Source organism: Vulpes lagopus, chromosome 19 (assembly GCF_018345385.1).
Source record: "Vulpes lagopus strain Blue_001 chromosome 19, ASM1834538v1, whole genome shotgun sequence".
In the NCBI taxonomy this organism is placed as follows: Eukaryota; Metazoa; Chordata; class Mammalia; order Carnivora; family Canidae; genus Vulpes; species Vulpes lagopus.
In genome coordinates this window covers 10,879,898-10,906,652 of record NC_054842.1, presented here as the reverse complement: position 1 = coordinate 10,906,652, position 26,755 = coordinate 10,879,898, and the positions used below count along the sequence as shown (strand labels likewise).

At 43.0% G+C, this 26,755-nt stretch overlaps 1 protein-coding gene and 1 pseudogene across 1 annotated transcript in view; one reads left to right on the top strand and one right to left on the bottom strand.

Moving 5' to 3' along the window:
- ULK4 (unc-51 like kinase 4) overlaps positions 1 to 26,755 on the top strand; it is a 595,478-nt gene that overhangs the window by 554,148 nt on the left and 14,575 nt on the right. The window lies entirely within an intron of this gene.
- On the bottom strand, positions 24,782 to 26,425 carry LOC121479009 (annotated as a pseudogene).

Sequence of the window (26,755 nt, the reverse complement as noted above, 5' to 3'; positions counted from 1 at the left end):
AAGTTTCTGATTCTACTGTGCCAACAAATTCATGTTCTCTTGAAGAAGGAAATGTCTGAGATGGCTCACTATCTTACACGTGATACTGAGTACCTTCACTCCTGCAACTTTCCAAACCTTCTAATGTGTCCCTTCCTTTAGTATCCATATACCAGTGGTAACAGTCACTTGGCATGGCTATAGGCTCTCTATTCCTTTTCCAGGAGATCTTTGAACACCACTTGGTTGTCCCCTCTCACTACACGCTCTACCATGTATCTCCCTGATTTAATCCTGGGCATTTCTGCAGGCTGCTGCCCTTCCCAATGTGGCTTACCTCAGAGCACAGGTATATCTGCAGGGCTTGCTACCCAAGATGACCCTGAGTTACAGACTCAAGCAGATCAGAAGAAAACAACAGTGCAGAAGACAGACTTACAGCTGGGCTCTAAAGGATCCTATTACCTGGCCCAGAGAACCCCTTATCTCAGAGAACACTGCTAGACATGTATCCAGACTCCCTTCCATTTGTTGAATAATCAGAAGTCAGTTGTCTGCATTTCACTGTGTGAAGAAGTAAATTCGGGAGAAGTCAATCAAGCTGAGACCTCACTAACCTCTCTGGCTCTGCAGAGACATTTGCGTTGTTAGAATGTGCTCAAGTAGAAATGTGGTAGCACACTCCTGCAGTCACAAGATCTTAATTTTAATGAATACCTCTTCTCTCGTTTTCTTTGGGAAGTGAAATTAACATTTCAGCATGAACTACAAATGCTAAATTGTTAATAGCCTCCCTAGAGTTACTTCTTGCTATGACACCTTCAATGATCATCTTGATTTAAGCAGAGTCAAATATCGGTGTAGGCTCCTGAACTGGAAGCTCTTTAAATGCTCCTCAAGAAGAATGAAGTCTTTTCTCCCAAACCCTGGGAAGAAGACAATACCAAGTAATTATTATCAGAAGCAGTGCTGTAATTTTTAAAAAATCATTATGTCTAAATAATAATTATAATATTTGTTCATTTGTATTTGGATGTTTGATGTTTTATGAATTTTGAATATGATATTGATTTTGTTCTGACGTAAATACACAATCCTGTCTTCCAGTCTTTGGCTGCAGGCTGTTGTAATATTTTCATATTAAGAAAAAATTCACTTATTCTTGAATATTATGAAATTTTCTATATCAAATTAGTCAGGGAATAAATTATTTTGATTTTTTAAATATTTAACCAAACTTATTTATCTAAATTTGATAGATATGGAATCAAAGATAACTGCTCTGCTAACATTAGATCACTTGAAATGTTTGTGATTCCCTGTACTTCCTCAATAGACATTCATCATGAATTTCTTGTTTAGAATCAGAGCTTTTTATCATTTCCCTTCATTTTAAAATGATCTGTTCACTTTAAATAAGGACCATTTTGCAACTTGAAATCTGAACTTTTGGGAGAGTAATTGGAAGTAAATAAACAGGGCTGCAACTGGGCAATTTTCTAAATATTTCAAGAACTTTGAAAATAGTTAAAAGAAATGGCTTCTTACAACATGCTGCGTTTCCACAAAAATACCTCTTTTTATCATTGACTTGAGTATCCAAAAAATAATCTTTCATGGCTTTGTTCTCATCATCCTTCCACCTTTTTATATTCTTCCTTCAAAAGGCCACCAGATGTGTGAGAGCCAAGACGGTGGTGTTAGCGTCTGCTGTCATCCACGTCCTCTCTCCTTCTGGACCCCAGACATATGAAAAGCTCGATTTACTGACTTGCTTAAACAATTTTAATAAGTCTTAATTCAGATCTTATTTTGTTTCCACTCAATAATAAATTGAAGAAAACTCCATTTATCTCTGAAAGTTAAACACGTTTAAAACTGATAGTTGGATTCTTTAACTATGTCTGTGCAAGTCTCCACTAGCCACACATTCTTTACAGTGCTTAGATATATAAAAGTAGTTTCCTATGAGGTATGAAATGCCCACTTTCTTCACCCAAGTGCTTCAAATGATTCTCATTTTCCCATGCTCTTGCTCTGACTCTGACATCCTCAGCATGACCATTCATCACCAGTTAGGCCTGGGATTCAGTGACCTTCGTAAATAGAAGCTGTTAAATTTATTAATATCATAAAAATATTGTATTAATCATGAAGCCAAGATGGTTTTAAAACCTTAAACTGAGTTTTACTATAATGATCAACATCAAATAACTCTTAGAAATAGAGTTCCTCTTCCTAAATGGTGTTACATCCATCAGGGATTCAAACTAATTTTTCACAAACAAGTATTTTGATACTTTACAGGTATTTGGATTGTGAAATTTGTTAATGATGACATATCTGACACTGAGCATTCAGTGCCAACCAAATTTTTATTTCGTGTTTATGTCCTGTCATATCTCTTCATTTATATTAATAGATACTTAAATGTTTTTACTCAGATGCATTCCTTTGCCATACTGTAAACAGCCTGTTTCTGTAGAAAACTGTGATCAACCAGCCGTTCTACCCAGTGTTTAAGTTGTTAATTAATGAAAGGTTAAATAAATGAAGATTAGTTGAAATCTTTTTCAGCTGGCTGTATACCATTAAATAAGTTAGTGCTCACATGTTATATCCATTCCTGGCATGTAACTTAGAGCTAATTAGAAGTTATCTTGAGGCCTGGGAAGCCTCAGTCCATTGTATTCAACATTGTTATATTGAAATGCACATTTCCCCTCATCTTAAAAGATTGAATAGCATTTCATTTAAACATGAAATAAAATGCCAGCTGGTTAAGAGAGAAAAAAATGTAGTTAGTATAATATTTTTTGCATGAATGGCACCATCCCTGCAGGGTACTGATTTCTCCCCATCTCACTCAGTGCTCAGGCTTGACTAATGAAAGTGGCAAGCAGTGTGGATGATCCCCGGGCAAAAAATGACTCAGAAATCACACCTTTTCATTCTGGACTGAAATACAACAGCGCCCTTTGACCCTTTCTGGATCTGATTTATCCGTGTGGCTGCACTATCTTGAACAAGTCCCTGAGGTTGAGGGATTCTATCCTACTAGACCCCCTTTTATGATCATCCTTCTCAATCTGGATTCAGCTACCTCCCCACCAGGACTTCGGGTCCTGATTATTCTAGATCAGAAAAAAGCCCCCAAAACCTGTGAAATGGTCACAAGTTTGGGGGGCTGTGATAAAAGATTTAATTTTATTGGGTCCAGAAAGTGTTCAGTCTGTATTGCACGATCTGAGCTCATGAACCTTCCTTGGGACTGATGTTTGGTTATTTGTTTAAAGTGTCCTGGTGCTTCTAGCTTATCTATAGCATAACTGAGGCAGGAATGCCAGCCCTGGTGAAGCACTGGTTTGCAGAAATATTAGTAACAATATTATTAGTGAGTAATAATAATGTCTTATTTGTTATGGCTCCAAATTAATGTGACCTTTTTTGGAGTTGGGGGTTTCATAATTGTGCTCTTTCTTATCTCTGATTCCGGGTCTAAAATTAAGAGGAAGGAAAAAGTCAATTCGACAAATGCTTACCTGCTATGGACCAGACTTTGTTCCAAGATCTGGGGATGTGTCAGTAAAGCAAAACAGACATAAATCCCTCTTGTGGACTTTACATTCTTATGGAGGGAAGTAGACAGTAAATAAGGGAATGATAGAGGATATCAGAAAGTAACAAGTCCTAGGGGGAAATTCACAAAGGTATGGGCAGGCAAGGCATGAAGGGTTGTGGTAGCAATTGAGAGGTGACATTTGTGTAAAGACTTGAAAGAGGTGGGGGAGTGAGTATTGTAGGAGAGTGTAGGACAAGAACATTACAGGCAGAGGAAACAGCAGGTGCAAAGGCCCTGAGATAGGAATGTGCCTAACCTAATGACAGCCAGGCATGGCAGATTCAAGGAGCAGCAGCAAGGCCACCAATGTGGAGAGAATGGGGGGCGGGAGTAGGGGGAGGAGACCAGCAGAAGATCAAGGACAGGTTACTTACTGCAATACCAGGGACAGAGATAACTGTGGCTTGGCCCAGGGTGGTAGCAGTTTGGGTGGTGAGAAGGGGTCACATTTTAGATCCACTGTGAAGAGAGACCTGACAGATTTCCTGACAGTTTGGATATGGGCACAAAATAGGAAAGGGAATCAAGAATGACTACAGGAGGGGCACCTGGGTGGCTCAGTCAGTTAGGCATCTGCCTTCAGCTCAGGTCATGATCCCAGGGTCCTGGGATGGAGCCCTGAGTGGGGCTCTCTGCTCAGCAAATCCTCTTCTCCCTCTCCCTCTGCACTTCTCCTGCTTGTGCTCTCACTTGCTCTCTTTCTCTCTCTCAAATGAATAAATAAAAAACTTTTAAAAATGTTAATTAAAAAAAGAATGACTGCAGGAAGAGTTGATTTTTGAGGACAAGATTGATGCTCAGTTCTGTTCACTTAAGGACATGTTGAATTTGAGATGCCTACTAGACATACGAGATTATGCCCCTGGCATAATCTGACTTTTCCTTCCAGTCTTGGGGTTGACCTGGTCTTGGCTAGGCTTGCACAAGGGCTCAGAAGCTTGTGGAATCTCCTTGTTTCTGCATGGATATGATATGCTGAACATTAGGCCCAGTTTCTAGAGCATTAATTATAACCCCACCTGTTCGTTTGCTATGCAAACCTACCAGAATGTAAGAAATGGGGCATAACATTTCAAGCTAGAACTTGTCTCCTGCAAAGGGAAAATTAACTCTCTTTTATAAATGTCAGTGCTTTAACTGGTATTAGCCACACATCACCTGTATCATGCCTGGGAGGGTGTTCCCCACCCCCCCAGCTGGAACCTACGTGGTGCTTCTCATGACTACCTGGGTGGGCTGTGGAAGTGTACTGGAGCCTCATCAGACTGGCATGGGGCTGTATTTGTATATTGTTAGGCCTTGATTAAGACAAAGCTTCTCCCAGGCCTACTCGTATTATTTGGGAAGTGTTCTGCAACCGAAGAATAATTTTAATACACAGATCAATGAAAACTGAGATCCCATAGGGTTTATTCATTGTCAATTTATCATTATTATCTCCTCAATATAATTGTGTTAAATAATACCCTTTGTAGACACACATTTAGAGGAAAGTTGTACATAAATACTGTCTCTGTAGAAATGAGGGTTCCTCCTTTGAAAACTCTTTTTTAGAAAAGCAGATAAATACCCTCCAGTTTTCACAATTTAGAGCTGCTGTAAATGTTCCAGAAATAAATATCTGAGTCACATTTACCTCTTCCTGAGTTTTCTACATCTTCAAAATTTTATGCCAACTTCATTTATCCAGTGGTATATAAATCAGACAGCTCTATGGCTGCCCCAGGCTTTCATCCAGTCAAAGAAATGTGACCAAAGCTCTTTTTCAATTTTTCATCCACTAAATTTGTACCTCCCCAAAATAAATCCAGCACTGGCAATGTGTGATGAAACCAGTGGCCGTTCCCTGCTGGTGTCAGGAAACATGCAGCCCCTATGGAAAGTATCGGCTGGCGTGTTTCCGGAGCCATATATAATTAATGATCTTGACTCAGTAATTTTGTGCCTAAGAGTTTATCCTAAAGAAATCACCAGAAACGTGGGCAATGGTAGATGTGGGAAATTATTTATAGTTCAGAAATTGTAGTGAATCTAAAAATCCACCAACATGGGAATGATCTGGGAAATTATATTTTACTCTCAGTGGAATATTTTATGGTCATTAGTAATTATTGTAATAGAAATTACAATTTGCAATGTGGAAAATATATGGGCTATTATGGTTGGAAGTAAAGCAACACAAAAATAATCTGTTCACTGGGTTTACAAATTACTCTTGAGCAGAGGATCACAGAACACAAGAGTCTCCCCATCCAAATTTCTAGGAGACCTCCAGTTATACTCACTAAATATTGCTACATTAACCAATCACCCTGAAACTTATGAACTTAAAACAAGAGCCACTTTAATGTCTCACAATTTTGCAGGTCGGCCATTTAGTTTGGAAGCTGCTGGCCATTCTTTTACTGGTCTTGACTGGGCTATCGCATTCATTGTTGGTCAGCTACCAGTCACATAGGTGGCTGTGCAAGTCTGCTGGGCTGTCTCACATATATGGGGTCTTGGCTGGGCCAATTCATCCCATATGGCTTTTCATTCTCCAGCAGGCTAGGCAAGGGCTTGTTCTCCTAGACAGAAGTCCAAAAGGGTGAATGGAAGTGTGCATTGAGTCCTAGGCTTGGAACTGATGCATTACTTTCATCACATCCTGTTGGCCAAAGCAAGTCACAAGATCAGCTGTGGGAAATAGAGCCCACCTCTTGATAGGAGGAGTTGCATGGCTATATCGTCAAAGGTGTGACTATATTAGAGGAGAATAATTGGCAGCCATTTTTACTGAATTGTTGAGGTTCTTTAGAGTCAGTGATTTTCCAAAGAGTTTGGGTATTCCAAACCTGCTGTTTTATCCCAGGCTGAGATCTATCCTGAACATTCCAGTGTGTACCACGTGAGATTGGCCATGGTGCCCATTCTGGTTGTTCAGTTCCATGCTATGCCAATTCTTAAGTATTTTGAATATTTCTTCTATTTGACCCTGATTCCAGGATCCGCTATATGCAGGAAAGTTCATAGCCTGTCCAGGGTTACCCCTCTTCTGATACACAGTTTAGAGAAAGAGAACATAACTCTCAAGTGAGTTAATCTTCAACAACAGCTGGTGTAATTATGGTAGCTGGGACCCTTGTTTCTTTTTCTTTTAAGACTTCTTTATTTATTTGAGAGAGTGCATGAGTAGGAGGGTAAGAGGGAGAGAGAATCTCAAGCTGACTCCATGCTGAGCATGGAGCCCAGCGTAAGGTGCAATCCCATGACCCTGAGATCATGACCTAAGCCAAAACTGAGTCAGATGCTTAACCGGCTGTACCACTCAGGCACCCCTGGGATTCTTATTTCTTATTTTTAGATTAAAATCTTGTTTCCTTTTTGATTTAAAGGAGAAAAATGAGACTAGGAAGATCTAAATATTTTTAAACAGCACTAATTCTGGTTAACTTGTTTATTTTAAAGACGGAAAAATACCATGAGCACACAGGGATAATTATGGCATAGTGTTAAAATTGCACATCACTTTGGGGACTGACCAATATGGGGTTGAATAGTGAGCCTTAAACTCTTAGGAAAAGCCAGTACTTTTGCCCATGAGTCCCGATGCTATCTCTCCTTATTGACAGAAAACCTCAAATAATTTATCCATCAGAGAGCCCAAACGCCAATTTGTAGGAAGTGTTTTGGTAGTTTTCTGGCATAAGTTTGTGTCTTAACCTTGTAAGCCAAATATTACTGTCCTTCTAGTGCATTTTAAACTGAATGTCAGTTGTCATATGTGGTATATGGTATTATTTGGGCGTCTGATTCTTCCGTTCATTAGCAGAGTCAAATGATAGATGCAGTCTCTTCAGTGGAGATAGGCAGCTTTTCATCTACTGTTAACTCCTAAGGCAAAGTGAGGCCTAGTCAGCTGTTGACCGTGGACGTGTTGATTTGTGTTAGGCCTTTGACCTATAGGTCCGAAAAGTGTGGGTATGACATCGGCACGCAGGAGGCCATCCTTCATTTCCTTTCTCGCCTGGGACACTGAGCTGATGCGCATGCTCGTCTGCAACACGAGAGTGCATCAGCCCATCGAAAGACTGCTGACAGCCTCGCCATCCTCAGCCTCTCACCGTGAGGGCGGCTACGTTGGCTAAGGCAGTTTGCTTTGGAAAGCATCACTGTGGCCCATTGGAAAGAACAGAAATCAAATCCGTTAATAGTATGAGATTTTCTTCAGTTTCAGTTGATTTCATTGGCTCTTAACCTATGGAACTTTATTTTTTTTTAATTTTTTAGAAGATTTTATTTATTTATTAGAGACTGAGAAAGAGCAGAGGGAGCAGCAGACCCCCTGCTGAGCAGGGAGCCTGATGTGGGGCTCGATCCTAGGACCCTGAGATCATGACCTGAGCTAAAGGCAGACAATCAACTGAGCCACCCTGGCGCCCCAACCTATGGAACTTTAAAGAGCGCTTGCCCAGAGCCCCTGAGGATTCTGACTTGCTGGGTCTAGAGGGGTCTAGAAATCTCTGTGTTTCAAAGCTGTAGACATGATTCTGATGTGTATTAAGGGTCAAGACCCCTCAGATTAAGGTCTGTGTTTCAAGGAAGAAAGGTCTGCCCATCCTTCAAACAGGGTTCATTGTCAGCATCCTTTTGTCTCCTTCTTTGCCACTGTGATATGCTGAAAACGTTCACGTGGCCTTCGGACTGTATGGCAACAGTCTCAAAATTGAAAAGCCAGGCACTCCCTCTGTTCTGTTTTCAAAGTGTTTATAGTAGAAAGAACCTCCCCCCTCTCCACCCCGCCCCCTGCAGGCACCAGGCATCAGTGATTACAGAGAGGCAGAAGTTAGGGTTCCAGAAGGAATCCAGGATCACAAAGATCCTATACAGGGAAACAAAACAGTGAATAAGCAATGACCAGGCCAGCAGGCAGCACAGCAGGCCCTCGTAGAGGCATGAGAGGGAGAGAAACTTCAGGAGACATGAGGTTCCTGAAGGATGGATGGACTCTTAAAAGGAGGGAGCACATTCCTGGCCCTGGGGTGGCACATCACAGCACCCGGGGCTCTGTTTGCAGAGGTCTGAAATGTCATAGGCCTCTGCTCCCCTCATCAACTTCCAGCCACAGGGACAGAGCACCCTGTGTCCAGGCCCCTTGCTATCTAGACTTTAGGCCTGGAGTTGCCTCTGCTCACTGTGCTCCGCCTTTCCTCGGGCTCCTTGTGTGGCTACTCCCTCTCTACTTTAGGGCTCAGCACAAATGTCACCCCTCACCAAAGGCCTCTGATGTCTCACCAATAATTGGTTTTCCATCAGTGACTCTAACAGCCAGCAGCCTCTTCACATGGTCCTCAGCTGGTGGACAGTTCCCCATACCTGCAGCACAAGCCAGACAGATCTTCTTGACTCCCAGCCTCAGCTGGGAAGCTCAGCTCTGGTTTGGCAAGTCTGGAGCCTGTGGCCTCCAGCATGCAGCAGGCTGATGCTACAGCCTGTCCCTGTAATGGCTACCCTGGTCAAGTTCCCCAGAGGCTTTGGCTTCCTGCCCTGCTTTCCACTACTCTCTAGGGATCCCTTTCTTTCTGACTGAGTTATGTGTTTCCTTGGCATTTGGATTGTGTGCTTCTCGACATTTCAGTGTGTTTGGATGAAAGTGGGGGGACTTCTCACATCACTGTCACTGTCCATATTTTCTCAAAGTCACATTATCATTATAAAACAAGTCTGATCACTTCCTTTCCAAAAAAAAAAAATCTCTCACGATTTCCTCTACTGACAGAATAAAATATAAGCTCGTTAGCATGACCCAGAAAACCCATTACAACTGGCCCTGTATCTCTCCATCTGCCTTTCAGCATCCTCCGTGGCAAACCACCAGGGACACTGATACCACTCCCATACTGGGGCCCTGGACTCATTACGCTCTTCACACTTTCCCGCCTTGGTTCACACCATCTTCTCTATGGGGAGTCATTCTCCGTCCTCTCCACTCTGCAAATTGGGTCTAATCCTTCAGGATACAAAGGAAACATTACCTCTGCCACGAAGCCTACCTTATATCTGCCATCTGCAAATCCTTCAGTAACTGTCTGTGGGGCCTCCAGTGAATATTGACTTCTCTTTGCCTACCTTCCCAAGTTCAGGTGATTGATCTCACCAGCAAAATCTAATGTGGCACCTACTGGCAAAGGAGTCTGGGAATTGTAGTTTCCAGGGCTCCTGTGTAGAGGCAAGAGCTTAGAAGGGTAGCAGTGGTCCTGAGTATCAAGAGATAGTAGTCAGGATACATGTGCCATAACCCTTGTCCACAGGGAATTCATGACTTAGAGGAGTCCAGACAATTCAGGGCAGCACCTGGAACATACCTTATAAGCACCTTAGGAACACAGCTCAGTCCAATTACTTGGGTCTCCTTGAACCCCCAGTGCAAGCCCATGAGTCAATAAGAAGACCACAGCGCTAAAAAGAGCTCACTGAGGAGTGGAAGCCAGTTGAAGATGACAAATGCCTAGAAGGGAAGCAGTATAACCTAAAGAGTAAGAGCAGAGCCTTTGAGGCCAGACTGGGAGGGTTCAAATCCCAGCTATTCCACTCTCCAGTTGAGTGAAAGACACTTAACTTCTGCCGTAATTTCTCTGTTAAATGGAGGTAGTAACAGTATCTTCCTTGTCCAGCTGTTGTATATTAAATGAGTGAATCCATGCAAAGTGATGGCAAACAGTAAATCATCAGTGAACTTAGCTGTCTTCATCATCATTGGTGTTGCCATCATCATCATTCCTGTGATGTCGTAGGACAGAGACCTTACCAGACCTTATACTGAAATAAGGTTGCTCTAATGGAGATGAGTGACAGGTCCAGTCTCCAGCTAGACTGACTCGCTCCCTCTTTGAGCTTCCACCCTCTAGCCCTGAGCCTTTGGTTCCTCCGTACAATGAAGAGAGGCGGGGTGAATATGCCCTGGGATTCCTCCTGCTATGTCGACCTTGGACTCTGCAGCCACCATCAGCCTGAGATTCTGTGGGATGTCAGAGGATCCTGCTCAGGCTTTCATCCTGCAAAAGTTCCCCTCAGCTTTGGCCCTTTGTCGGCATAAAATGTTTGGGTCCAGACAGCAAAATCATATTCCACTCACCTTGTATTTTGTGGGTGTCCTCAGTAATGCTAAATTTCTGAGGGAGGGGGCACCTGGGTGGCTCAGTGGTTGAGCATCTCCCTTTGGCTCAGGTCATGATCCCTGGGTCCTGGGATCAAGTACCGTATCAGACTCCCCTCAGGGAGCCTGCTTCTCCTTCTCCCTCTGCCTATGTCTCTGCCTGTGTGTGTGTGTGTGTGTGTGTGTGTGTGTGTGTGTCTCATGAATAAATAAATTAAAACTTTTTTAAAAATCTGAGGGAGTTTTGTGACGGTGTTTACAATTATTTTAAGGAGGTGTTGAGTCCAGGTGCCTGTAAAATATAATTAAGAATTCAGAGGATAGAGTCACCCATGGGGATTTAATCATTTATTTCAGTCATTTTCATGCAGTCTTCTCCCTCCCATACCTGGAACCATAAGCTCAGTAAGTCATAGCCATGATTTTAAAATGGTTGGTGCACTCAGATGATGGTGTGATATTCCAAAATTAGGAACATTTTAAGTACATGGTATATGATTGCCATAACAACAGCCAGAATAGAACAACTTAAATAGGTTAACTAAAACGTTTTAAATGTATGGGAGATGCAGCTATGTTAGAAAAAGCTGGAAAGCCCCAGGAGTTGCCCAGATGCTTCAGATGCACCCCCAACAGCGCTGTCAGTGGAGCTCCCTCCCACCACAGTGTGCTTGCTGCTATACATCCCTGACAGCTGGCGGGAGTACCTGCTCTGTTGTGAACGTGAACAAAGAAGGACCCAAAGGTTCACCATCTTTGACCGTCACATTTCAAGACTAGGTTGGAAACTGGCTATTCAAAGAATTACCTCCAGGATGGTTTGTTCTCTGAGTAAACACCACCACCAGGCAGGTCCATGTTGGGTTTGGCAGGTGTTTGCTTATCCACTGGGGTATAATAAGGTCCCTTGAAGCATTCTTAGGGTCATGTATTATCACTTTTGTCATCGGCAAATTATAAAAACTCTGAGTCAAACTGGTGTAAGCATGCTACATCTCATAGAAGGAATCCAGAGGTACAGGGGGTCCCAGGGCTTTGCCTGCTTCTCATTCTTGAATTGCCTTCCTCCTTACATGAGCTGTTTTCTTGGACTGGAGCAGGCCGTTGGCGGCAGTTCCAGACATCACAGCAAGATAGACCCAACAAGGTGCTCCAGGTCCTACCTAGGTCTTGGAGAGGAAGCCTTCTCAAGAAGCTCCCAGCAGATTTCCCCTAAAGTCTTCTTGACCAACTTAGGATCAGTGCCTTGGCTGGAATTCTGTTTACCAGGATTGGCTCAGATTCATTAGAAATAACCTCTGGGGCTGCGGTGGGCTCAACTTCCCTGAGGCAAGCCATGAGGAGAAGCGCATACCCAAACAAAATTGGGATTCAGATAAGAAGCAAAAAGTGGGAGATGGGATTTCTGTGGCCACAGAGATGTCCGCTACATACTATATTTCATCTTTTGTTTGTTTGTGAAATTACTGGAAGTTTTGTTTTCCCACAAAACTATATACAAAGGGTAAGTTAGAAGCAAACTGAATTTTTGGATAATTCTCTTCATCAAAGAAATCACTATGTTCCCTTTGGGTCTGCTCACACCCATCTTAGACTCAAAAAGATCTGGAAGTAACTCTGAAGACATTTAACCCAATCACCTTGTATTTATACCCAGGCACATGGGATCACGATCCAAAAAAGTTTCAACTCTAGTTTAAGAAAACCAGCTGTGTAGACCCTGTCTTCAAATGTACATCCCTGGCCAATAGTAAGATTTACTGGACTAAGTGTTATGAACAAACATGATGTCAACCTCAGCGCAGTACTTTGTAGAATGATTCTATTTCCTATATTTGGGCTCTGGCGAATGTTGTCATCCTAGGTGGGTTTGAGGCTCTTAACTGTGGGGATTTGGTTGAGAGAAGAACACTGCTTCCACGGACTCAAATCTCTAGCCAGAGGCGTTTGAAGAAGGCTCAAACCCTTAGAGAGTTTTGGTGTCTCAGGGGTGAAAGTAGAAAGAAGCTATAATGTGTCCTCCCTTGGCCACGGCTCCACGTCCTGTCCTTTGCAGAGCGAAATTACACAACCAGATTTCACCCCACAGGGCCCCCATTTGCTCTGCTTTTGTTTCTGAATTTTGGACCAAGAAAAGTCAATATAAAGATAAGCATCATATTCCACTCACAGCCGAAACCCATATCCCAGGGGCAGAAAGAGGAAGCTGCCTTGTTTTTCTCTTCACATCCTTTTAGTCCTTAAGCCAGCAGGAAACTGTATCCCACTCTGCTGCTTGGTCTGATTTTCCTTCCTTCCACCAAGTTAAACAGGAACAACTTTCTTCCCTCGTGCTTGTTAGAAAACCAAGACCCCGGCCCTTTGCTTAGTATTCCTCAACCCCCAGCCACGCCTGCTGGGTGGCCTTCCTCGTCTCTACTCTGTGCACCCTCCTTATCGCCCCCACATTCAGCCCCACCCTGGCCTTGCCATTCATCATGGAGTGTTTTTTTTAAGACCTCTTTATTGGGCACCTGGGTGGCTCAGTGGTTGAGCGTCTGCCTTCAGTTCAGGGTGTGATTCCAGGATTGAGTCCCACATCAGGCCCCCCACAGGGAGCCTGCTTCTCCCTCAGCCTGTGTCTCTGCCTCTCAGTCTCTCATGAATAAATAAATAAAATCTTAAAAAAAATTAAAGAGAATAGAGAGGGAATGATCACTCCTCCCCACCTTTCTCCAGCCATCAAATTCTCCTCTCTGAAGGCAGCCAGTGCTAACCCTTTCCTGTCTACCAGTCCACACGTGCTTTATGCATCTATTAGAAAGGCCTGCGTGTCCCCTCTCCTTCCTGACACACAGCTAACACAAGTGGCAGCTTTCTCTACGGACATCTTTCCCACTCCCTCCTTGGCTGCTTCATCTCTGCCAGGCAGTAGGTGGAAATGATATTTTGCTGTGGTTGTAATTTGTTTTTTCCTTACTGCAAGCAGGATTTAGTGCAATTTGCTGTACAAAACCATGTGAGTTTCTTTTCTTGTGGGCTCTTGTTTTGCCCTTTAGGTTTTGTTTTTTTGTTTTTGTTTTTAGTTGATCTTATACCTATTGATTTGTAGCTCTTTGCCAGGGAAAGGAGCCCTCTGTGATCCATGTCCCCACTGTTTTCCCTGTTTATGGGTTACCTCTTGGTTCTGTTCATGGTGGTTTCCACACAGACCGTGATTTTATATGATCACACTCGTGTCCCCAATTGTGAAAAGAAGGAACAAAGACAAAGAGCTCTTGACTCTGAGGGTTGCCTCTTAGTGAGTCTGTTCTGAGCCTTGATTCTTTTTCTGTCATCTGTTGTTATCCTCTGACCTCCCCACTCAGCCAAAAGAAGGGTACAAGGGCTGGGGCTTTGACTGGGATGGTCCAGACCAGCAAGGGACCATCCAAAATGTTCAGTCTTAGGGCACATTAAAATGTGTGTGGACACATTTTAATGGACACATGGCATCACTCTGGACCCTGCAGATGGTAGGAAGGGTTCTGAGCAGTTCACCAGCAGCTGAGTTGTTCTCTCATGAGTGTTCAAACATCTAATGGATGCACCAGCTTGTCTGGACTAGTAGCTGAGAGGTTTGCTCTGAATGCCATTACTGATTTTTCCCCACCCTTTATCATCTCTCCACCCTTTGGCCATTCTCTTAAAGTCAGATTCTCATCTTTCTTTGAAAAGAATATTTCTCAAAAGAAATGTTTTCTCCCTCTGCTAGACACTCCTGGAGCAAGAGAGGATGAACAAGAGGCTTTGATCTTGTAGGCATTCTTTTTAAGTTTGATCTTTTGATCTAATGTTTTGTCTCTATGTACTTAATGGTTTGCTTCAAAATCACCTAAATATCAGGTCAAATAAGACAAATACTTTCAAAAAGCAAAACCCATACCAATGCTTTATTGTAACCCTTAACAAAGTGCTGTTAAACTGTCCTTTGCAATTAGCAAATTGTTTCTAACTGGGCAGGAGGTAAAGAGAAGAACTTCCCAGGTCTCTTCTGTAACAGGATTACCAACCTCATGATCCCCAAAGCCCACATAGCAAATCACATATATGTAGCTCTGCTTGTTCTCATCACTATCATATGATTCTTTATAGGAAGTAATAAATGAGTGACATCTTCTAGGGCATCCCCTAAGCACTGCAGGCTGTACACAATCACCCACATCTTTTCCATGAGGGCTTTGGGAATACCTGGCTCACTCTACTGTGGTCCCACTGGACTGTCGGCCTCTGAGCCGACAATAGTGTGTGTCCTGCACTATTCACCACACACACATCTCAGGTGTTCTCACACACAACTATCAGTGGACCAGCTACTGCATCTGGGTTGCCAGATTTGGGTAGCTAAGATGGCGGCATCTTTTCCCTTCACCCTTTACCTTTCCTGCCACCACATAGATAGAAGTCCTAGACACATGAGGTCGTGAGATATAGGACACAAAGAGACCCAACAGATTGTAGCACATCTTTTTGGGATGTAATAGACCGCACTGCCTATTGAGGTTTCAGAAACCTAAATGAACTACAGTGAATGGAGCCCGGCAGAATTTGTATTCTGGATTGATTTGGTTATAGTTGTGTATTCTGGGCCAAGGCCTATAATTAATTTGGCTATTTCTGTGCCCAAATATTCTTACAAATAAGAATTTGAGATTCTGTGGTTACCACCCATCTTTAAACCCATGAGTCAGCACAAGGTCTTTTATTTTTCTTAATGCAATTTATGTCTTCTGAGGAAAAATATCACCACTGCGACTGAATATCAATGCATCATTGGCTGTCTGTGTGGCTGTCTGATCTTAAAATATACTACAAACTAATGCATGTGCCCAAAAAAGGAAAAGCTAGAAACATTTCAGGTACCCACCAATAGAGAAATGGTTAGAAAAATTTTGAACATGAAAGCATTACAAATTAATACATGAGGACTTCTGCTTCAGGGCAGGATGGAGTGAGAGGGCACAGATTTACCCTCCAGCCTGAAACAAAAACAACCACCAAACTGAAATAAACAAACAAACAATGGTTTTTAAGACAGGCCATAAAAGATAAAGATAGTGGTCCCTGAGAGATGATGACTATTACTGCTTCAGCTCAAGAGTTTGCAGGCCACAGTATATGGTGGGGAAACTGAGCTAGAGGCAAGATCTCTTGATCTCCTGGACACAGAGCTGAAAGTCCAGGGAGACCAGAGCAGCTAGAGATCACAGGACACCGCACTAGAGAGGAGAGGTCTGCATACAGAGGAACCTCAGAGACTTAAAGCTGGTCCCTCTTGAATAGTCCACAGAGTAATAATCAGTGCCTATGTGTGAGGCCAGTGAAAGATCTAACCAAAGGGATTAACAGGAACAGAGCCCAGTGCTCATAGAGAGCCAGGAATAGCTTTCCCACCAGCCTACCTGGAAAACCTCAATTCATGAGGCATAGGATAGAATATACAGTAAAGAATAGAATCCCCAGTAGCAGGGGATAATTAGCCCCAAATTGAGAAGTGCTCCTGACTTCCTAACAAATCAAAAAAAGCAAGACTCAAAAGCATCAAAATATTTCCAGTAATTCAGCTGCATCCATAAACAAAAACAAAGAATATTTATGAAAATACAAAAATATCAAGCAACAGGGTAAATTGCATAATATCTGGCATCAAAGATTACAAGGTATACAATGAAGCAGAAAAATAGAACCCATCAAAAATCCAGAACTGACACAGATGTTAGAATTAGCAGACAAGGATGTTAAAAGTTATTATAACTGTATTCTGCAACTTAAAAACTTAAGCAGAGACATAAATAAGTGCTTCTTTTTAAGAAGATCTAAAATAGAACTCTTAGAGATGAAACATACATGGATAGAAATCGACAGATTAGATGTTCTAGAAAAAAAGCTACTAAGTTTGAACACATAGTTATGGACACTATCCAAAATGGGACACAGAAAAAATAATAAAAAGATAAAGAGCATCAGTGAGCTTTTGGGTAAATTCAAGTAGCCTAACATATGTGTCATTGGAGTCCCTGAAAAAAGAGGTAGGGGAAGGGCAGGAAAACTTATTCAAAGAAATAGTAGTTGGAATTTTTCTAGATTTGATGAAAGCTATAATCCCACAGATCCAATATGTTCAGTGAACCCCAAACACAAGAAACATGAAGAAAAGTAAAGGTACATTACAATCAAATTGTTCAAACCCAGTGATAAAGAAAAAATCAGGTAGAGGAAAAAGAAACACCCAGAGGAACAGAGATGAAGATAACAGCCCATTTCTCTTTGGAAACAGTGCAAGAGAGAAGACAATGAGGGTACACCTTTGAAATAGTGAATGGAAAAACTGCCAACTTAGAATTCTATATCCAGCAAAAAATATCTTTCAAAACTGAAGGCAAAAAGAAAAAGAAAAAAAAAAAGACACTTTCAGAAATAGAAAAGCCGAAAGAATTCATTACCAGCAGACAGACCTGCACTACAAGAAGCCCTTCAGTTGGAGGGAAGAGAGTACCAGATTGAAGTACCTACACAAAGGAATGAAGGTCATTAGAAGTGGTAATGACATTCTCACCAGCAGAATATGTGGGTTCATAGTAACTCCACTTGTAATAGCCCAAAGCTGGAAACAATCCAAAGTCAATCAGTAAGTGATCAGATAAACAACCTTGTATATCCATCCATACAATGGAATGAATACCACTCAGCTATAAAAGGAATGAATTATTGATACATTCTACAACGTGGATGAGTCTCAACGTAGTTATATTGAGTGAAGGTAGCTAGGCAATATATACTGATTCCATCTACATAAAATTTTCAAAATAGTATATAAGACAGAAGGCAGATCAGTGGTTGCCTGGACATGGAAATGGGAGCAGAGAGAAGGGAGAGATTACAAATAGAGGAGACTTTGAGGATGGTGGATATATTCACGATCTGGAGTATGGCATTGGTTTCATGTATGTATACATACAATTTAGCAGATTGTATAATTTCTTTGTAGTTTTTCATGTCAATTAAGCCTCAATAAGGCTATTAAAATTATTAATACATGAAGAAAAAATGAATGTGAGAAGGAAATAGAAAAAGAACATAGAAAAATGTAAAAAGCACAATTTTAGAAGCCCTGCATCATCTAGGTAAAAACTACATGTGATATAGATGGTTAAAAAGAAATAATTTAGAAAGATATCATGTTTATAGAAGAAGTTGTTGTAATAGTTTTTGCCACTTGTTTTAATACAAAAAAAATGAAGAGACAACAATGCACTTTATTCTCAGATTTCATCATTTTATGGATTTGAATTTCAGTGTTGCTTTTTAATAGCTTCCTTCAAAATGTAACCTTTCTGTGCCACAGTCTCTTCATATATGAAATGTGAACATTAACAGGGTGTAACGCTCAGGAGCTCAAATGAGCTAATTCATCTCTGAGTGCCTAGAACAGTACCTGGCCTGCAGTTAAGCATTTAGTAAACATTATTAGTAGGACTAGTTCAAGGTCTCATGGCCACCTTGGGTCCAAGCATGAAAGGCTGAGGTTGAACTTTGGACGAGTGTTGATTCCTCCCATCTCCATACACTCAGGGAAAACAACAAAATCTGAAAAAGAGATCTAGAGGAAGGGAAAGGCTTTAAGATCTTTGTTTGTACTTCCTAACTCTGAGACTGAGACCCTATGACAGTACAGAGTAATTCTTTGAGTTTCCTGGGCAGGGGAGTAAGCAGTAAGGACATGGGGTCAGTCAGGGGCTTGCTTCAAGGTCATGGACCCTCAGCTGGGTGGAGTGAGTACCTTACCTGGATGTCTAGTCTTGACTCCCAGACCCTCTCTTGGTTGGGCATTTGTAGCCACCCAATCTGAATGTGTCCATCCTCCTCTCTTTTCTCTGAACTCTGGGCCCCCTATATGAGCAGGTAGTTTTTACTGTATATTACAAATCATCTTTTCTCTGAGTGATCTATCTCTTGGTCTCCAACCTAAGATAACAATCTTGTCTGTCATTATCCTGGGCTGCTTATGTGATGCATGTACATGTGCTTTTTTCTAATATATACATTAGAATATACATATATATTCCAACTAATACAGTTCATACTAATAAATAGTACTTTCATTGTACCTTCACACTGAAGGTTGAGTCACACAAAGTATTGAGGGTGGAAAAAACATGAGCCACCAAAGAGTCAAGGACTTTCCCCAGAACCCTTTCAACTATAGTAATGTTCAAGTACTTTATTGTACACTTCTCTTTTATTAAGTAATTTAATTTTATAGGAAACTGTAAAACCAAATGTTTTATCATTTGAGTAACTTAAAGACTCATGGAGATTGTACTGTTTAAAGGAATCCTGTGAAGGTCCATTAAGTGATAATCTGCATAAGAATTTGTTTTTCATAAAGTTGCATTTCTTTAAAATAGTCCCAGAATTCCTATAATCTTAACTCTTGTTTCAGTGTCATGAACTAGAGCATCTCATCAAAGTAGCAACTGAATCATGGTGGCATTTTGTTGTGGGGTGAAATGGATGGTAGCCTCATAATATCCCCAATTAAGGGAGCTTTTGGAATACACTACCTGTCTCCTGAAACCACCTCATTCATATGCTGGAAGACTGTGCATTTGCACAGAACCATCAATTCCTAGAACTCACTTACCTATCCTAGGCCCAATGTTTGTTTCTAGGATTTTCTATAAAAGGACATGTCAGCTGATATGTAATATTTCCAGTCTGTGGCCTTTATTCTTTTCATGGATGTACATTGAAATTATTAGTGAAGCTAATGGAGGAAGATGAAATTATCCATTGCCAAGGGATATCTTGGAATGATGATTGAGTAATTGTACTCTAAATACAAAATAAGGGTGTTATGCTTATCACACTTTAATTTTCCCAGAATCCTGATCTGTTCTAAAACTCTTGTGGAACTAATTTTAGAAGAGTGTAATAAAGCTTGCTTTAAATTTTCACTCAATTGGATCATGTGGAAAAAAGGAACTAGTCAGTGACAGATGAGTGCCAGTTTGGTCTGGATATAAAATATCTCCCCTAGGTTGATTGAGTCTGTGTAACTGGTAAGCACTTTGGTCCACAGAGCAGAGGAGGGGCTGGCCTGAGAGCTGCATTGCAAATGCTGCTCCTCTGCTGGCTCTGCAGCATCTGTGTGTGAAGGCTTTATTTTCTGGAGCCACATGCAGGGATAGTTGAGTGTGGGGGCCTTTAAGGATGCTCCACCAGAACTTCTTGGCCTTGGGAAGCTCAGAAGGCCCTTACAGCACAGGTTTGTCCTAAGGTGAGATACATCGCATGATCGTCACAGACCCACAGACCCCAGAAGGAAGGGTATTGTGCATCAAAGGCTAGTCATGACTTAACTTCACACAGAAAAATAGGGCAGACGGAGCCAGCCTCCTGAATTTCCCCAGATGTCCTAATATACCATGAGAAGACTACAACATAACTTGCCTGAGCAAGGATCTGGTGGCTAACCCAGGGATTGTCAACCTCAGCACTATTAACATTGGAGTCAGATAATTCTCTATTTTGGAGCTGTCCTGGGCATCTTGGATGTATAGCAGCATCCCTGGCCTCTACCTACCAGATGCCAGTAGCATGTCCCCTTACCCCTAGTGGTGACAATCAAAAATGTCTCCAGACATGGCCAAATGTCCTCTGGGGGACAAACCACCCCTACCTGAGAAACACAGCTGTGGAACAATGGACTGTGTTATGAAGCCAGTAGACCACCTGTAATCACAGCTGGATGACTATTTCACAGGCCATCTGGATCTTGTAGACATCACGCCTCACACTCCTGACTTGGCCCCTTTTTCTCTCAGTGCCACTTGATTTGTCTTGGCTCCCAGACCCTCTCTTCGTTGGGCATTTGTAGCCACCCCAGTCTCATCCTTGAGACCAAGGGTCCTGAATCAAGAAGACCTTGGTTAGCCACATTGCCTCTTGAGATGACAGTTTCCTCATTTGGGAAATGAGAATAGCAGAAGGACCCCCTCCCTCTGAGGTTGGTTGGGGTAATGCAGGGGAAGGCCTTCTCACTATGGCTCTTGACACATTAAGGACCTAAAAGTCCTGCAGAGGTCACCATGTTAAAGTATGTAGGATTTCTACCTTTTTGCTGACCATTGTGTTCATCATTTCAAGACAAATGAGTCTATCTAAGGAAAGTGTTTTAGAGCCTTAAAACATCCCCTCCCAGCACATTTATATACATACACACACACACACACACACACACACACACACACAGGACCACATTCTCTACTTAAAAGATGCGAGGCATCCCCACCCTCCCGTTAGCATTGCCTTTGCTTTAAGTCAGTTCTGAGCAGAGTGGTTTTGAGGGACTAGGGGTAAGATGAAGCTTTTGGGGGAAGGGTATTGCAGCACTGCAGTTAGAAGGAGGAATAGAAGAGTGCCCTGTCCCCTCTAGGGACAGAAATCCTTTTCTCAATCTCTCTCCCTGCCTTGTTCAGTGAATACCTCCTAGGGATACTTCTGCATTTGACCTGGGGCTCATGAAGCACATGTAAGTTGTGTATGTCCCACCTCATCTGAAAGCATGGAAAGCTTTTCATCTTGGATGATACTCTTAGACTTCCAAGAGTCTTGACCTTGTCCTGTGAGCCATTAAGGACAATGTGGGAAAACAATGATCTAGCCTGCTGATGGCCAAACCACCTATTCCTGAGCATTCCCCCATGGTACCTGGCCTAGCTTGAGTTGGAGTCCCTGTCAGTTTCAGAGCTCTGGGCCCTCAACTCTGCAAGGCCCTCTTAGTGTCCCACTCTGGCCTACTAAGATGTGTGAACAGAGTCTGAAGCGAACCCAAGGCTTTTCTAGAGGCTCTGACCCACCAATTAGAGATTCCTTGACCAAAGCTCTGGCATCTCTATTAAAGTGCCCTGGGTGGCCCAAGGGGAGGAGTGATTGCCATATGGTAGCCACAACTCCCTTGATTCTAGGACCCTGAACCCTGTCCAGTCACCAGCAACAGCCATGCTTCCCCGTCCCCAGCCCTATGAGTTCCCCACAATGATGAGGGATAGAGGCCTGTAGAGGTTAGTCAACTCAGCCTGCCAGAGCCTTTTACAGAGGAAGACCTAGGCTCCTTGATGTTGTCCTAGTCTCTGAGACTTTGCTTCAATTAATTTTATCCCAAAGCCAGTTTGATCATTGTCTGGGAAGTTGTTTTCTGTGGATACCAATTTTGCTCAGCACTGCGTGGGTCACCAGGTTCACCCCCAAAGTAGAAAAGGCTTCTCCTGGGAGTTTCCCAGGCCCACCCACCTTCACGACACACACAGCTCCTTGTCACCAGCTAGCTACTACATAATGGATGCTCCAGGGTCAGCTGATAGCTGACCTGCCTCTCTGAGGTGAAATCCAGGGATGTCACAACTCCCCTCTTTCTCTGGAGCCAGGTTTTCTCAAGGCCTCACAAAGAATGTCCTCATGCTGTGGTCTGCCGAAGGGAGGGGAGGACAAGATGCTCACAAGGGCTGCTCATTTTCTCAAAATGGTCATTATTAAAATGTTTCCAAATGGAATCTCTTGGTATTTTATTAAGTCTCTTAACAAAACTAACTGAGCCACCATGGGAATTTTCAGCTGTCCGGCAGCCAATATCTGGCCTAAATTTTGACTAATTGGTGCCTTATGGCTTTAATCATGTAAAACAAATGTGCTTTAATTTTTCTTTCCATTTCATTTTCTTTCCAGTTTTATCAATTTGAGGAAATTTCAGCAGCCCCCAATTGTTCGAGAATCCCAGAAGTACAAGGTGAAGTTTAGAGGACAGTGCAAGGCAGAAGAAGAAATGAGTCAACCCTTGCCTTAGGCATGCCCACCAGCTCTGCTTGCTGGTGTCTGGCCTTGTCCTGACACATGCTGAGGCAGCTGCTGAGGTGATGGTGAGCCTCATGGAAGCCACCTGCCTCTGAGTCCTGGGAAAACCTCCACCCACACTGCTGCTGGCTGTGGGTTTGCCCACCACGCCAAAAGTCTTCCTTCACTTGCCTTCCTGACTGGAGACCCAGAGCCCAGCCCACACTGAGGATCCTGGGGTGTTAGCTCAGTCTCTAGATCCTGCTGCCTCAACCTCTCATGTCCCTCAGTCCCTGGGGCCCTCTGTCCAAACCTAACAAATCCCAACTTGATGCCTTGTAGTCCTTTGTCATGGCCTCCCTGGAGCCTGTGCGGACAAGTGACTAGGCCCCAGTCCCATGTCATCTCCTCCCTGTACTGGCGAATGCAGTGACTTCACAGCAGCAAAGGTGTTTCTGTTCATGGAGCATGTTACTACAAGCAGAATTCATGGCCTGCCATAACCAACTTTTTCCTCAGTCATGTGTTTCAGGAGGAGATTGAAGACTTCACTAATTTAGCTAATAGTTTCACCATTTATCATAAAGTAGTCACCAAAAGCCAAAACTCTCATCTAATAAGTCTGTTTAAAAGATTATTAGTAATTGTGGATGAGTTTATCTCCCTTCCACTCTGAGAATGAGTATGGGATCATGTCACCCATTTCAAATGTAAGGTCTCTATGTCCAGCTTTTCCTCCTCTTTGAAGAGTCCTGATAGAAACCTTAAGGGTTCTGTTTCCACATCACAAAGTCTAGGATGTATACTTTGTCCTCCCCAAAAGGGACTGTGTAGACACTTGACCTACAATAAGGGGTTGGCTCATTTGGCACACTCACCCCCCTAGTTCCCTGCTGCCTCACACCTTTACCAGGGAAGGTGCTGTCTCTGCCACTGAGGACAAAGGTCCAGGCAGCGTCTCGTCTTTGCTTAATTGAAGGCTCAGTGGGAGGAAAAACAGGAGGGGTCAAGTCAGCATGGCTGGAGATCCAGGGCTAGCAGGTGAGCTCTTGGATGTGGTCCCTGTGGCTGCCCCCTGGACCATTTGCACAGTCTCTCCCAGCTGTCTTCCTGCTTCTGCTGCCCCCAGTATCCACAGCATCATTCCCACCTCAAGGCCTGTGTGGTGGGAATTGTGTGCTCTTGCCTTTGCAGAATACAGGTCCCTGCACTGTTCTCATGGCTGGCACTCTCAGCATTCTGTTCTCAGGGAGACCGTCCCCCCCAACCACACACACTTCCTCCTTTCCTCCTGCTCTAGTTTCTTCGTGGTACCTACTGCTATCTTAAATTACTCTGTTTACTTTCTCATTGCTTCTCACAGCCATTGCTCTGACTTGACACCACTAGATCCCCAGACTCCAAATAGGGTCTGGCACATAGTAGGTGTTCAATACATCTTGAGTATTGAACTCCAAATAGGGTCTGGCACATAGTAGGTGTTCAATCATCTTGAGTACAGAATCATACTAATGCGTGTAGGACCCTTTATAGTTGCCAGAAGAGCTTTTCATGTGTCATCTCGGGTACGCTTGTGGTTTATTTCTGCCCACTTCTAACTAAACTGAGGACCTTGGGAATGAGGATGTGTAATTCTCTTATAACACCACAGACTTCAAACTTAGGCTATACCCATTTTATATAATTGCAGTCGTGTTCGACGTATATATTTGTTTTGTGTTTTTTACTTTACATTGAAAGCATTTTCCTAATTGTCCTTATGTATAATGGCTGAATCATAGCATCACAGCACATAGGACACATAGCTGACAGTGTCCTTATTTGGTGGAGTGAGGAATTGAGGAAAGAAGGAAGTTGTGGGGGCTTATTTAGACTTGTTGCCCTGACATTGACATCACTCTACTTTGTCTCCCTATCCACTGGAAGGTTCAGAGAAAGAGCTGGAAACAGGTGCTTTAATTAAGCCACTTCTGGGACACCTGGGTGGCTCAGCAGTTGAGCATCTGCCTTCGGCTCAGGGCATGATCTCGGAGTCCCGGGATCCCTGCATGGAGCCTGCTTCTCCCTCTGCCTATGTCTCTGCTTCTGTGTGTGTGTGTGTGTGTGTGTGTGTGTGTGTGTGTGTGTGTCATGAATAAATAAATAAAATCTTAAAATAATTAAGCCACTTCTATCTGCTTCTTTCCCACCTGAAAGCCCCACCCTTAGACACACACTCCATACCACAAATGAGGGATCCTTTTTTTTTTTTTTTTTGACCTCCAAATCTAATACAACTAAGAGCTCTGCACAGGTGTTTTAAGAGGGCTTTGACCTTTCTCCCAATGTTCTCTGCTCACTGAAGTCAGCTTGTTTTTGTTTCTGTAGCTTCTGTATCTGTTTTCTGAGATGCTAAGAGGACTTCACGTGCCCGTTTCCTTTGCAGCCTCTCAGCATTTGTGATCCATCATGGGATGCAGAGGGAAAAAGCCAGAAAGACCCAGAAACCTCTCCACAGGCTTAGAGAGGTGGGCCCCACAGCCAATCCAATGCCGGATCCGCTCTAGGTTGAGAGCAACGATTTTCTCCCCGTGACTGTTGGGCAGTGGATTATAGGAGCCCAGCTGCTCCACGAAACGGCCATCCCGGGGGCACTTGTTGTGAGCAGCCACAATGCGGTAGAAAGGCCTGTTGGTACAGCCACTCAGGGCAAGGCGGATGGTTAAGTGGCCCCCACCGCTGAGCCGGCGGGTTAGTATATAGATACCTCAGTATGACCATATAGTTTCCTAAGGCTGAGCTGGAACTTTCTTGGGTCAAGTTCAAATTCTATCTACTTACATAGTTCCTCACTTCCTGTGACCCAAGTTCTCACACTTTCCAAATCACTTGATGATTGCTACCTTGAGTGTTTTCTCTTGTGAAGAAATGATTCCAGCCTCCTGTGGTTGACATCCTAACACCACTGCCTTGGAAATACATTCTCTCATATTAGCCTTTCTAAGCGCTTGGATGGGGTCCTCTGGGGAAAATAGCATGTACTGATCCTGTATTTCACTAGAGCTTTTTCTGGGCCATCCTCTAGTCTATCCTTATATCCACACAAGGTCCACAATTATAATTCTTTGCCAATTAAAACTGCTTTTCCTCACATATTTTGGACCTGGATGTTGTAGCTAGTGAGTTGGATTAGGCCTAAAAGATTTCCCAAACCAGCTATATTATATTCAACACTTTAAACTACTAGACTTAATGGCCAGAAACTGATATAATTATGTACAGTTTTAAGCAATAAGGGCATTTTGACTGCCCCATAGAGAGGTGAGAGAATTGGCTGGCCTAAAATGAGGGAGGTAGATAGAGATAATTGTCTTCTAGAAAATAATCGTGTCTTATGGGATGAAAAGGAAAAGCATTCAAATCCTCAGCATATTATTTCCATGTCCCCTGGATTTAGCAGGTGCCCACAGGTGCAGGCAGGAGTTTGGGCAGGAGAGGAGAATGAAGGTGTCAGGCTAGACTGGAGAGCCTAAGGACCCCAAGAGGAGGAAAGAAAGGTCAAGAGAAAGAAGAAAATCCTCCCACACTGGTGTGTTCTCACTAAAGTCCATACAATTTGATAATTCACATGTTTGCCTACCTCCCATCCTCCTTTGCTGGGTGCTTTTCCAAATCTGGAAATATCCATTGAGAGGAGAGCGTTCACCACATTGACCCTAGCTCTAGAGGCCCTGGTCCTACCTTGCTTGGTCAGATGCTGGCTCTGGCTCTGTATCCAGTGTTCCTACATCCAGACCCTGAATGGGGGAGGCAGAGGGCAGCATAATGATTAGGGCAAGAGGAGCAATGCAGTCAGCCATATCTGATCTCCATCTCAGCTCCACTATTAACCAGCAACCTCACCCCATCTTAACATGGGATCATAGAAGATCTTCCTCATAGGGTCATTGTGAGGAGAACAACAAATAATAGTCCACAATGGCAGCCCAGAAAACTTATAACTCACTTCCCATCATTAGCAAGGACAACCTCCACCCATGGATGCAAAGAGGGATGCACAAAGCGTTCTGGTAGCCAGATGCTGAAGGATATCACCAAATGAGTTGTGGTCCGCATATCAGGAACCGTTCAGCAGACAGTACATATGATGACCCACAGAGTTCTTTAGTCAACACCTGGAAAACCAAGTT